This window comes from Morone saxatilis, unplaced genomic scaffold, assembly GCF_004916995.1.
Source record: "Morone saxatilis isolate NCDOM2014 unplaced genomic scaffold, NCSU_SB_2.0 Contig2, whole genome shotgun sequence".
In the NCBI taxonomy this organism is placed as follows: Eukaryota; Metazoa; Chordata; class Actinopteri; family Moronidae; genus Morone; species Morone saxatilis.
The window spans coordinates 12,797,170-12,812,138 of record NW_023339762.1 but is presented as its reverse complement, the minus strand read 5'-3'; positions in this window follow the sequence as shown (position 1 = coordinate 12,812,138).

Here is a 14,969-nt window from a genome sequence, read left to right as displayed (position 1 = left end):
CTGTAACATCCCGTGTGGGGCTGTAGTGATTTGGAAAAAAGCTTCTACTACGCTTTTGCACAGGGAGTTTAGATGCCACTGCGCTAAACCCACAACCTGCTGCAGAGTCGGCTAGGCAGACTGTTGAAGGAAAAAGCAGCAGAAAATTCTGTGATGATGTGTTAATTAGCTCTGTCACGATGTAATGAACAAGTAATGTTTGTGCACCGTAGGGGGAATGATGGGGATGGAAAGCCAGCAGGGAGAAGCAATATTTTTTGTATTGATCTTGCGCACATATTGTACATAGATCTTAATATGCGAGTGCAAGTGAGCATGAGAGGCAGCGTGTGACAGAGAGGAGATAAATTCTTGCAGCTGTGAGTGGGAGAAATGGATTATGCAGGAAAGAATAAAAGTCAGAAAAGAAGAGATAAAGGATAGTGGCTCTGATTGATAGTTTCAATTAAGTTGCTCTGTCAGATCAGTAAGAGGTTGACCACCCTCCATTCTTTTGTCAAGGCTCATTTGTCAGGTGCAATTATTGCCAGAGGGCATCCTGGTACCTGACAGCCTCCAGTAAAGAAAAAGGGGGCATCAGTTGCTATGGCTTGGCTACCTGAAAAACCAACGATTAAAGCCCACAGAAAATACTTCAGGTGTTGTTGTTCCGATGGTGACAGTTTAATAATTGCACTTCGCCAGGCAGATGTTTCACTTAGTTTTCAAGACATTTAAAGTTGACTTGATGCACAGCAGATAAAATGTCTAGACAGGGTTGTAAGCTATTTCCTTGGTAGTAAGGAAACAATTTGTGAATAAATCAATTAGTTGACAAATTAGATATATCATTGAAGTTATTTTTCAAGTCAAAATGCCACTAGATCTATTTTCTCAAATGTGAGAATATGCTTCTTTTCTTAATTTTATGTTATTGTAAATTCAACAGCTCTGATGTTTGGAGTGTTGGTGTCAATCAGGAATCGAGAAAGATATTTTTAACAATTTCCTGACATTTTCTTGGCTAAACATTGATGATTAATTAAAACTGATTAATCAAACAAAATTTAACACATTAATTAAGCATTGCAGCCCTTGCATGACAAGCTCTGTAGTCACAACTTGCTGAGTTACTTTCTCGGTACTGTACCAATGGCAACCATTTAATTTGAACAAATTGAAGGTCAAAGCGAAAACTGTCTGGTATTATTAAGGGCATTCGATACCCCTGTTCATATAGAGATACACGTTTCCCTTCCACTTGACATACAAAACTACCACTTATTGGAGGATTAAGATGAGCAAAAACTTGCATGTTTTTAAGCCAGTCATCAACTCTAATTCTCACTTGATCGTCACATTGCATGATATGGGGCTTGGCACGTGTCTCGAGAGGAAGTATATGTGTGTGAAAGGAGGAAAGATGTGAAGTTTGACAGATGGAGGGGAGGAAACGCTTTTATTTGTGGTGTTTGGTGCATAGCTGTTAGGTAGTGTGTGCAGGAACATGTGCATGTGTGTGCTTAGGATGCCATTTCTGTGATCCATCTGTACGGCTCTGGCTGTCAGACTATAATTACACAGCACATCAATGCAAAACAGCTTCTCCGTCACTGCTTGCAACTCAAGGCACTGTACATTTTATAAGAAGCATCTTAAAGAGAGTGGAAATTGGACCGACCACTTGACAGCCCTCTCATGGTTCTTCGGGAATCCTCCTAGTTTAAAGAGTGGTAAACATGCTGCTGCAAAAACACTGCATTCCCAAAACTTTAGAGTTCAATAGAAGAATGACGTTAATATTTCATTCCCATTAATATTTTATCCAGCTTTTCTCTCTGTCCCCAGACTCCGCTGTCTGATATTCACTACAGTTTTTCTCCCCTTTCAATCTGAGTGCCATGTATAGCTATATGCATGTGCCTGTCAATACTCATGTGTGTTCACATCCTTAGTGTGTACAGTACAATGTGTGGGGTGTTAAAAGGACCCTCTCTGGTCTGAGCTATTTAGATGGAGAAGATGCAGATGTGCCGTCAGTGCTCGTCTTACTTCAGGTCTATGCTTTGCATGCTATCGGGCAATAGTAGGATGGAAGCCGGCAGGCCCAGAGGACCCAGTGCACAGACTTTTATCTCCTCCCTGCAGCAGGCATCCTCCACTTCCATTAGGTGCCACTGTGATTTGCTCCAGATTGCTCCAGTACAGAGTTAGGCTGCAGTGGCTGGTTTTAAATGTTGTGGCGGTCTGCTGTCGTCTGATTTATTTAAACTGCCCTTTTTCCCAAACCCTGAGGAGCTCCTAGGCCAACCTAATGTGGTCCTGTGCGATCATACAAAATGGACAAAAACAAATGTCTTTTGAGCTGCTCTTATTTTTGCTCTCAACTTTTTTGAAGAAAATATAGTTTTCTTCTAATATTAGCGATTTCATCCACAGTGAATATAACCCTAAAAAGGGTGTTGTCCAAGAAGAAGACTGAGAAGATGGAGAGAAAAGAGAAGACCACATTTCAAAGTTCTCTGATTTTTGCCTGAGGTTTCACCACAGGGCACTCTGCTTTGGCCTCAGTCCCAGGGTCTCTTTGGATTCATGCGCAGTTGGTAAAAGATGAAAGTGCCTGAATCAAGCAAGAAGAAGAAATGAAAAGCCTATCATCACCTCCTCCTACGTTAAACACTCGAGATTGATAAGCAGCAGCTGAAGATAAAATTTAACCTCAGTTCTAGAGGAAATGTTAATGTATCCTCTTCTATCCCAGTACCGGTCCATTAGTGCTGAAGTGGCTTAATTTGTACATGACATTTAGTGCAGTATGTTGTGTAAGCGTTTTTGGTACCACTGGTAAAATACAATTAAAAAAACATCAAGTGAATTTGGTTACACAATAGATCACAGGCCTCAAATTATTGTGTAATTATTTTTTAATTATGGAGCACAAAACAGGAAAAGAAAGGAATAAACGTGTAAAGATTTGTGATGAACAAATATTATATAGTAAAAATTGTTGAGGACCATAGGTATAATTATTTTTAAATGTTATTTTGCCTTCTTACACCTAATTTCACTGCTCTGATTGTTGGAACATTGACCCCTCTTGGCATGGAGTGTCTTCAACACAACTATAAACACAACTGTAAGAGGAATGATGTTGTTAGTTTAGGTGGCCCATCCTTACCTATCATCTACGTACATCCTGCAAGAGGGATGAAAGATGGCAAGCTATAATTTGCTTCATGTCCATGTCTGCCATGGCTCTTGGAAGCAAAAATATTGTGTTCCTGGAAAATCCTTACTACTATTCTTGTAGGGATTTAATTTTATGGTTGTCAGAAGTGTGTTTGTTGAGGCCTAATGAATTTGTGAAAGTTTAAACGGAAATATTCACCAGAAAATAAGAATACATTATATTTCTCATTTTAAAGAGTTCCTTTACCTCATCTTGCCCTGCCAGCTAATGGTGACAACATGGTTCTTCCACACCCTGTTGTCCAATGATGTGCCATGGCACTATACTATCAAGCTACATTGCAGCTGGGTTGGGTGTCAAGTAGAACAGAGCACATCTGATAACATCCAGCTGTAATGTCGGGTGTGGTTAGAGGTGCAACAGACTTGTAGAGTTTTTCCATACATATGTACTAGCTTGGCTCAACTCGGTTTGACTAGACGCACAAGCCCAGCGAGGCAGGGATTTGCCTCTCTATTACCACAGTGCTACACAGGCAGAGAAAGCTGCAATGGTCGAGACAGCTCAAAATTGAATGGAAAGAGTAGGCCCAGCACTTTGTTGAAAGAAAAACCTCTAACCAAGCTCTGCTTCGCTGATAAACACATTTAGTTTCCTATAAATTCTTCACAATAAAAGTTATTTTGTTGTTTAAACACTTTTATTATGAAGCAGCAAAATCGGGAAGTGTTGGGTTTTCATCAGCAGTAACTCAACATGACTCCTATACAGCTGAAAGCAAACATGAAACAATAAAATAGCAGATATCTGAAAATACAAACAGAGACACAGGAGAGAAACCAACTTCAAACCACAGAGATTCAGTTAGAAGGCACACAAGTGCTAAGAGCTTAAGACTTTTAAAAACGTTTGTCCCTGTGGTTTTCTATTCAGACATGAGTTGAGTCTCAGAACACACGTTTTTTAAGGGGGAGATGGAGGGATGTCATCCATGGTCGTCACTGATTGGCCGCGTTGGAGGCGGGTTGGGCACGCTCTAGGTCTACTCCGGAGAAAGTCCGTGTTGGGCGTGAGATATTTTCTCTTATACTTTTTTAATCAAACTATAGAATCTTTAACTCTAACTCTAACTCTTTATTTCTGAGGTAGAGTATAAACTGTGCAAAACACTGCATATTTCCTTTTCTCCGTGAAAGTGAAACTGATGTTTTGGCACCTTGATACAGCTACTGGCGCAAGTGAGGTGACTAGATGCCCCCATCTGCTGTTTAAAGGGAGTATGACTTCATTCATTTTTTATCTTACCGAGTTTAATCTTCACATATTTTTGCGATGTAACTGTCCCACAATATATCTTTATATTCCTAACAATATTACTCAAATGTTGATTATATTGGGTGCCAAAGTTGTGTAATCTTTCTTTGCCTCTCTAGCCTGTCTCCGTCTCTCTCTCGTACTCAATCAGTCATCCTTTCGTCTGTTCCACTATTGATTTACAGTCCAAGTGGCATTGTGGGTCAGTAAGGTTAGAGCCATGAAGCTGGACTAGGTGAAGTCAGCTGTTTAACCCTGACAGTGGGGTTAGAGATTGTCCATGCAGTCTCTTCAACCCCCAACATGCCCTTCACACACACAGATTCTTTGCTGCTTCCTGCTGTCCTGTGACCTCCTCACTGTTCTCTGTCACGGAGACGTACAGCTTCTTTTCCATCAGCCCTTCAGAAGTTGCTCATTTCCTGTCACGACGCAACATCTGTTTACGATAGCCATGTCAAAGAGCGTCAGCCAAGGCGTGGGAACGCAAGGGAGAGCATGGAGGACCCCACACTCACCCACGGGGAGGTGCGAGTGCAGCAGGGGCTGAATCTTAGGGGAAGCACGTAGAGGACCCCCACACACACTCTGCAGATAAACACACAGATGCTCCTCCCTACAGGCACTTAGCCATCAGAGCGCTCAGTGTCATCACATTTTGTGTGGTCATGCTGCTACCCCTGGGAGTTCATGTTGCTGTTTTCTTATGGCAACTCTCCTTCAACAGTATAGTTAAAGAGATCAGTAACCAGTAACTAACCACTACTAAGGGTAACTGGGTCTGGATTTTCAGTAGCCGTGTCTTAAATGCAAAACTGATTATTTTCCATGCATGCTTTGTGCAAAGGACATTTCTGCCCTGAGGCTGTATAACTGTGTATGCATGTGTGTTTGTGTCTAGCTTAGTGTTTGTGTTATTAACAGCTGAGTTTGCCATGTTGTCTGTGGTCTAATCCAGTTGTCCCCCTTGGCTTTCCTTACTGACTGTCTACTAATACAATGCCTTATCCTTGTGTTCAGTAGCCACAGGGGACCCAAAGGAGAGGGAATTCCCCTCTCGAAAAAGAAGTGACTTACAAAGACCGTGCAAAGACCATTAGGCTCTGAAGGCCACGGCAACACAGACAAAGGACTTCTTAATGGAGCACAATGACATTTCATGCTATTGTCACGGAGTAGTTTGCCATTATAGAACGTGGCTGGCATTGCCCGAAAGTAATTTGTGCAGGTTGGGTTATTCCACCATTAGAAAGGTGGAAATAGAGCTAACTTGGAAGTTTCTGTAGTCTTTCTAGTTAAGGAACACATTGTTAGCTCTGCCATGGAAGGTATGTTTTTAGTGCCACTTGTTTGTCTGTCAGCAGGATTACAGAAAAACTACTGCCTTGATTTCCATTAAAGGTGGAAGGGTGTAGCATGGGCAAAGAAAGAGCCCATTACATTTTGGAGCTAATTTGAATCACAGGGGCGCAAATTAATTTTTCCCTTTGTTAATATTTTGAAATAAGGCATTTGTAACACAGACATACAGATGGGTGACAAATTAAAGGAAAAGGGCATGCATGAGTGGAGAAACATGATAAATGCAGATGCTTCCACATGTATAAATATGCTAAGCAGGCCCATTTGATTCTGATTTTGTCAGAGTGATGTTATAATAGGGTTGCAATGCATAAACCCCTCATTACAAAGATGAATGCACATTTGAGAGTTCAGTGGTGCACAAACCATAGGCCCTGATCTTCAGAGATGTGGGGAAAAAAGGTGATATGTTTACTTAACAACTACCATACTCTCCACCACCATCATCAAAACACCAAATGAGGGAACATCTTTTAGAAAAATGGTGTTCATCCCTCCAGAAGAAGTCCAGAGACTTGTAGAATCAATGCTAAAGCACATGGACACGGTTCTGGTGGCATGTGGCAGCACTTAATGTTGTTTTTTTCCTTTATTTTGTCACTTGTCTGTATATAGTGGTTGCAATGCAGATTTACATATCATAAAAGACTGGACTATTGGCCTTGGCAGAGGTCTGTGCTCTCTGAGTGCCTTTCTAGTTCTGGTATTAATTTTATTCTTGCATCTGTTTTTGAAAAGAACCATATTGTGTTTCCCATGCATGTGATTTGAAGCAGTGACTTAAAAGTCCTATGAGGCTGTACTGACTGTTAAAGAATGTGTGTTTGCAGTGGAGGGAGAAGGTGCTAACAGCATGTACATTATGTACAAAACATGTGCAGATCAGTCCTCAAACTAATGTAAAGAAGGCTTTGTGGTTGGAACACTGTGGCTTTGTAGTTGCTGGCGCCAAACAATGCTTGTTTTTCTCCTCTGGATCTCTTTTGAGTTGTAGTCTTTAGGGGGATGGCGGGATTAACCTCAAATAGATGGGCCTGTGAACACCAACAGGAGGCCCACTAATAAGCAGGGTTACTCTTCCTTGTACACGTACGCATGTATTCACACACATGCCCGTTCACTAACAAAGAAAATTAGTATACATTGTACATTTATGGTAATACATAGTCAGAAGTTATCCAAGATTTACAGTAATCTATACTTTTTAAGGAAGTTCCACTGTTCCACAAAATAATTTTAAAAAGCCAACTAGGGGTTTCCTGCTTTGTTATTTTCATTCAACAGCAGCTTCCCTGTACAGTGATTTACTGTACTATTTTAAATGAAATGTAATGCCTACAGGGAAGGGTTCCAATATTACACCTTGTAGACATAGACAGCATGACACAAATCTTTTGCTGTTGTTCCCTCCCTCAAATTGCCAATTTTTTCCACCCTGTCTTATGCCTTCGTCCCATTCTCTTCCTTTTCACTTTCCTCGCTAGCACCTAACAATAATTAGCCAGTGCTAGCTGTCGTCTTTTGCCTGTCCCTAGTCGCACCTTGTCAGCGAGGCCTCTCTTGTCGGCGGTCCGCCACTAATGGGCCACCGCCTTGGCTCTGACAGCCTTTCTCCCTCAGCTGCTACCTCTTCATTAAGGCCTGCCTGCAGCTACTGTGGCACAAAGATCAACACCTTTGTCTCTGTGTCTGTCACGCCAGCTGGGGATCTTCACAGCACCTCAGCTCCTTCTACTACCCAGGTCAATATCCACGTCTCGATCCACACAACACCTCAGCACTCACGCACCTGGCGGGATGGTGGAGTGTGCATGCCTGTCTCCTCTCCGTTTCAGTTCAAGTGTAAACTGAAAAGATCTAATGCTTATTTTTCTCAGTCATATAAGCTTAATATTGGCCACATGGCAAGATATCAGGAGTCTGGATGAGTGCCACAAAATATGAAGACAGTATCTCTTCCTGTTACTTCGCCAGTGTTTGAATGGAAGGAAATAGATGTCAATTATATGTAATTAAGGGTTAAATGCAGCACTAGGCAGCTCAGTCTTGTTCTGTATACTGTAGTGAGGATGTGTAGCAGTGAATGGAGCTCTTCATTACACCTAGGCATAGATACTCAACCTTTGACAAGTGTAGAATGAAACATCATTTATCTTGCCATTTTCAAAATTAGACTGATGTCCTTAAATCACATTATTTAGCCTTTTAGTGCATCAGAGACACCAGGTTCAATTTAGTCCAGTCTCCCATGCGTCAGTGGGATGACTGTTGCTCAGGAGTGTGACAGTCTGTGTGGGTGGTAGCAGTAGGGTGTTGGCCCTGCCTATGGGTGTACCAGGCTGTTGCCCTTGATTGTCTGGCACAGGGTCAAGGTAATACAGGGCTGGTCACTACCGTCAGCATTTCTCATTGTCAAGGCACACATTGTTACACCACTGGGATCTGTGGGACTGAAAGTGTGTATCTGTGCATGTACAATGGATGATGGTGTAAGAAGGTTGACGTACGTGTTTTTCTGTTTTTTACTATGAGTCATGTTAAAGTCGATTGCCAAGCTATTTTCTATATAACCAATGCATCCTCCCTGATGCCATAGTGGCTGACTCATAGACCACACTGTAACGTGTACGTCCTGTGGTGTGTGCTTAGTTCTATCCGGTGGTGTCATAAGAAATCAAGCACCAGTTTATTCAGAAGTAGGAGGAACGAAGAATATTATTCAGATCTCTGTGGCATTAAGTTATTTAGTGATAATTTTCTAGAAATGGTTGCCTCTATTGTGAATAAGTCTCTATTAGCACGGAGGATGTAGATGCTCTCAGGTGCTTACTCATCTTTGGAGAATATGAATTGATCATACTTTATCCAGGCAGAAATCCAGGCAGGGTGATTTAGGAATTTAATTGAGAGGGGGGCAATGTGAAATAGTGGTGGGTGAAAGGGCTGTCACATTTTATTCAAAATGTAAACTACTGTTCAAATATGGTAAACATTCATTATTCTATCTGTTTGATCTGTTGGAATTCAAAATCCATAGCGTATAATCACAACAGGCTGTGTCTTGTACCTCCAAACTGGTTGTTCTTAAAATGAACTGTCATTCTTATCTATTGCATTATCTGTTGCCCTATCAGTAAACTAGGCTATTATTGTTTCCTGTGTAAACGCTAAATGGAAGAAACTCGCAAGGTGCACTGAGCAGATAATAATGACACCCAGTCTATGTGATAAGTAATATATGAAAGATTTTGAATTTGCCACCATAGATAGGAAGATCATGGATAGCGATAAGGCTGTTGGCTTCCATGGTAAAATGCAACTACCTTACAGTAAATAGTGATAGGAAGTCAGACTTTTTTAGTGAACCAGATCATTTGGCTCTTTCGGCTCCCAAACAGCTCTTCATTCAGTATCACTTTTGGTTTTTTTAATTCAGCCAACTTTAGCAATGTTTTGGCCTGTAATTGGTATTTGTGCACAAATATCACTTAAATTATTAAATGCAATTAGGGCAAACCTTAAAATTCACATAATACAATAATAATAATTATACATGATGTTTGATGTTTTTCCATATTAAAGATTTTTATTCCAAACACATTACACACATGTATATTGATTGTTTTATTTATTTTGAACTATGTTTTGTATGTTGGTGACTAGCGCAACATACAAAAGTCTCACCTTGGATCTTAATTGGAAAGTTACAAGTTTATGGATTGTATGTTATAGGATCATCCTACGATGGGACAGTGTTCATTGTACAACACATTTTTGTGTCTTTTATTCAAAAACATTTTTTTTTAGCAATTCAACAAAGCAGTGTTCAGAAATTATTAATATCATGGTATCATGTTGTTTTTTTATTGTGATACAGAAATTTTAGCCAGATGGTATTGTCTTTTTTTGCCTTATCTAAAAATAACTAAAATACATCCTAACATTGAAGTAAAAAAAATAAAAGTATTCCTGTTCATGGATTTGCACCATTTCCCAAAATGGCCAAATACAACCAAAATAAAGAAGAGAATAGAGAAGTCTATGATGGTTGACAAATCATCTCACAGTGTCATATCACCCTCTCCTAATGTGAAATCATATGGGACACCTTTAATAAATTGACTGCATTTTTTCTGATTGCAATATATAAATAATAAACACAGAAGCTATAACTATGATATGCTAAGACCGTTTTAATGACAGCCCTGAAACTGATTGATATGTTCTTGAGGGTATTTAAATGTTGGTTGTGATAAGCTATGAAGGCGCATGGACTTATAAACAGGCTGCTTAGTGGGCCTTGTAGAAAGGAGCCTCGTATCATTAAACAAACAGATTAGATTTTCGTTCCACTTGACAAATTGACTGTAATTTCTTTTGCTGGCTGGATGATCGGTAGAGATTGGATTTCTGCTGGGCTCTGTAAGAAATTCACAGCGAGGCAATAGCAAAACAAACATTAACAACTGCTCAGTTTTGATTCAGACACTCTTTTTGCATTACCCAGAGATAATGACTTGTATGAAATACAAAAATTTTGGGGAACTCCAAAATGAAACGCTTGAGCAACAAAGTTGTTTTTCTTTGCAATTTGAAATGTCAAGACTGATTTACTCTAGAGGTAAGAATATATAACTAAAGGAGATGTGAATAAGTTGTTGAGTGATGGAGTGATAAGCTGTCGTCATGACAGGATTGTCAGAGTGAGTAATCAATGGTATCCCCAACAGGAGAGGTCTCTAAAAGGAAACGCATGCTCTGGTGCCAAACATGGCAAGCAGATGGCAAGCAACAGGGCCCTGTCAGTCCAGTTAGGGTTGTGCGTTTGGAAGAAAATACAGGAAAAAACAGTCAGGATGGATGATATCAGGCCATCTGTCTGCAACAACAAGGTGTCATTTTTAAGAGGGTGGAAAATTTGCTCTCACTCTTTCTTCAGATCTGGTCTTTACAGCAGATAGCACATAACAACTGTGCTTTTGCCTCCTTTGTCTTGGCATTTTATGCAAGTCCCGCAGTGCCAGTTGCATAATCATGTTTGTTTTAACATTTTATCCCCCCTGCGTAGTGGATCGCTAATGTTCTCTCGCAATCTCCTCACTGTACCTTTACCCTAACCCTCCTTCAGATCTCTGTTTCCCTTTCCCTATCCCCAACTCTGTCTGTTTCCATCCCCACCTGTGAGCTTGCACTGCATCAGGTTGCATTGTGGTTCATGGCAGTGAGGCCTGAAGTGATTCTCCTCTCTGTCAAAAGACATGAGACTTACATAGGAAGGAAGCTGCCTGGAAAAGGAGGCACTGAAGTTCACACACATGTAGGGAGACATTCTGGCTGTTACCAAGTGGAAAGGAGTTTGTCCGCCTACACACTCAGAAGACCAGGAGATGTGTGTCTGAGCCTGGCTTAGAGGCTGCTGGCTTGCGCTACTGTAGCAGGTGGTGCACATTTTCCATTTACAAGAAAACACTAAGTGTGGGCAGAAAAGAGGAGGTGCTGTCATCTATTCCTGCATTGAACACAGCCGATCTGAACCACTTTGTGGCACCATGGATGGTCACGTTGTATGGATGCCATTTAATCTGGCACAATTTTAAGACATGGTAATATTTAGAGTTGGGAGCATTCTTATCTAGTATCAGATGCTGATAGTGACCTGATTCAAAGCGGATATTGGACTGATGTCCCCAATCCAGGTACCAATCCAGATTCCATTGTCTGATGGTTTTATGAATTATAGATATGTAATAATGCAATTTTAAGCCCATAGCCAAAATGTTGTAGCACAAATTAATTAGTTGTTAAACAATTCTACAAAGATATTCAATAGTCCACAGTCCAACAGTTAGTACACTCAATATGTCCTTAGTTTGGAGATATTTTAGTCTTGAAACACTGAAAATAGATTATTATTTTGGTACATATATTAATTGTTTTGGTACAGCATGGTTGTTCTGTTTCAGTGCAAGAAAGCAACTTGTAATTTGTGTTAAGCCCAAGTTCTGAAGTGTGGCAGTTGTTCTGCATCGCATGATACTATCAGTTTAATTAAGCAGTATTGGTATCAGCAGATATCCAAATTCAGTTATTGATTAATTGATTAATATAATCCTGAATAGTATCTTGTAAGATTCTGAATTGATTCACAAATTTCAAGCAACAATTTATGTACGTTGTTAATAAAGTTACTTTGACTGAACCACAGTGCGACACCTGCACTGTGTACACTGTACACTAGGGTTGGGCAATGTGTTAAAACAGAAAAATGAAACAGAAAAATATAACTGTACACCTTCCAAATTCACGTTTCTCTCATACCAAACTAAGACCTTGTTAAGCAATCTTAAAACACACTTCAGACTCCACAGAAAAACTCAGCAAACCGTCTTTATTAGTCTTTCCACTGTTCCAAAAACACCAAGTCTGGTGTCTAACTGTCTAATAGTTAGATGTGAAAATATTCTAGCTCTACGTGCTGTCGCTGCCTCTTTGATGCCCCACCTACCTCGCTTCTCTACCTGCTACATGCCTCTCCTGTCCCAGTCTGTCCCTGTGATGTAACTGTATTTGTCAAACTAGTCAAAAAACCCTCTTAATTCACTGCAGTTAGTTGTGAAATTACACTGGCTCTACAGCTGTTTTTCCTGTCACTTGTTCTTTCTAAAATATGCATGTGTCCAGACACTTATACGGAATTTTCTTGGCAGAGGAGCAAATTGACATATTATTTGGAATCATAATAAAGGTAGTTTTGCACAAATGAATAGTAATGTCTGTCTATAGAGCTGTATTCCACGTAGAGCCATGTGGATCATTGTCACATGTAAATGTTTTGGGGCCAATGTAAGATGCCGTTCTTTTTACTTTAGAATTTCTTTTGATTGAGAAACGACGGAGACCTTTAATACATGTACATGTGCACCTTTTTTACAAGTGACTGTCAATGGAAGCACAAATGTCAGGCACGACATTTTCAAGTCTAGATAAGAAACACAGGCTCAGTGTTAGCTCTTATCATCATGACCCAGAAAAGTCAAGGAGAACTCAGGGGGGCATTGCCCTGATTTAGGTGTATTCCACATGCAGGACTGATGGAGGGAGGAAGGGCAAGTGAAAATGAGACAGGAAAAAATGCATGGATATGATCCCTGCATTCATCCAGCAATTGGAGATATGCAAATTATGAAGATTATGCAGCCAACGATTGGTTTCTGCAATTAGGATTAAGGTGTGGCTTCTAGGGATTCATAGTCTCTGAGCTCTGCTCTCATAGGTCCCTGATTGGCTGAACAGTTGACAGGAGTAATTCAAATTCAAAATTCTTTTTTGACTGTTGCACATTCTTCAGTGGTATTACCAGTGCTCTGAGCCATATGGCATGTGAAGAACCCCATCTAGCTTGCACTACAAAGTAGAGTTCGGGTCTGCGTCACATAGGATTATGCCAATTTTAAATCTTCTGTCCCTGTGTGCAGCTCAGATAGTAGAATATACTTAATATGCCAGGGGTATGCTATATGTTCTATCATATGAGCTGCATGCTCTCTGAACAGAGTGGGAAATTAATTTTTGAAAATGTGAGTATCAACCCACCGCTGACAGACAAATGTTTAAATTTACCAGTCTCTCAGTTGTAAATAATTATTCCTTGTCTGAAATCTAACAGGTGTTTTAATATTTTACCAGCATTTGACAGGTGGCTGGTACAAATTTCCACCCAGAAAATAATGTACACAAGCATACTGAGCACTGCACTGCAAGTTAGTGACTTAGCTGCTGGTTAGAATTACACTTAAAGGTCCACTGTGTAACATTTAGGATGATCTGTTGGCAGAAATGGAATACAATATTCATAGGTATGTTTTCATTAGTGTAAAATCATCTGAATAATAGGAAAGTATTGGTTCATTACCTTTATAATGAGCAGTTTTTATCTACAGAGGAAGTGGGTCGTCTTTTACGGAGGCCGCCATGTTGAACCGCCATGTTTCTATAGTAGCCCAGAACAGACAAACCAAACACTAGCTGTAGTTAGGGCCTATTGTGTTTTTTGCAGCCACCATAGTTTCTCCTACACACTTCACAGCCCTTTCTCATACCCAGGTTGTTAAATACAGACACAAGCGATGTTGCAATCTGCAACTTTACAGCCAGATGCCTCTAAATCTAACACACTGGTCCTTTTTAATACAGTTTTTCTTTTTTGTCTAGGGTTAGGTTGTATGCCTCCCTGGAAACTTCCGTAACTCATTCTACAACCAACTTCACCATCATCACGACTGTCACAAAAATATTTCAGTGTTACATTGTATAAATGCAAATGAGGCAGCACTGGAAGGATGGCACAGGCTTTTCTTTGCGCCTCCGCGGTTGATATTTACACTAAACTGAACACTGATGCTGAGTAATGTTTGATGATGGGCCAAGCTTGTCCAATTCCCAAAATGTGATACGCTCCAGTTGCTCAGGTCATTATACTCAGAGCCAGCATGCTTTAGAAAGCACTTTTAATGATAGGAGTTCTGTAATAAACCGCTACAGCTAGACATTGCATTACGGTCATGTGGAGTTGTTATCACCAGTTGTTTTCTTACTGAAAATATTATTTAGTTGTTAGTATCACTACTGTATAGCTTTGTTGTTTTAGGCCAAAGGCATATTGCTCATACTGTTATGGACATCATTTAAATACATCTGGAAAGTGTGGCCGTCTCAGTGTGACATGAAAGTTATTCAGGGATGAAGGACGAAGGCAATATCTTAGCTGAAACCTCTGTTCTGAGGAGCAATTGGATAGTGATTTTCTCTGTGTTTTACAGTGTGAAGCAGGACAGAGAGATACATCTTTGATCCACAAATAATTTCACCTCAGTATTTCTTTTGACCCTGAAACACTGCTTGATGAAGACATTTGATTTCTTGCTATTTCTGGAGCCTCTCCTTCCTGTTGATGTTGATGTTGATGTGTTAAGTGTCAGTTCTGTTAACCCAGGCAGGCACTCACCTTACACATTTCTCAGAATGACAGATTTTTGTGTTTTGCATCTCTTTTTTATTTATTTTTTTACCTCTGACCCCCCCCCATTCCTTTCACCCCACTCCCACCACCTCCCCTTGGGCAGTG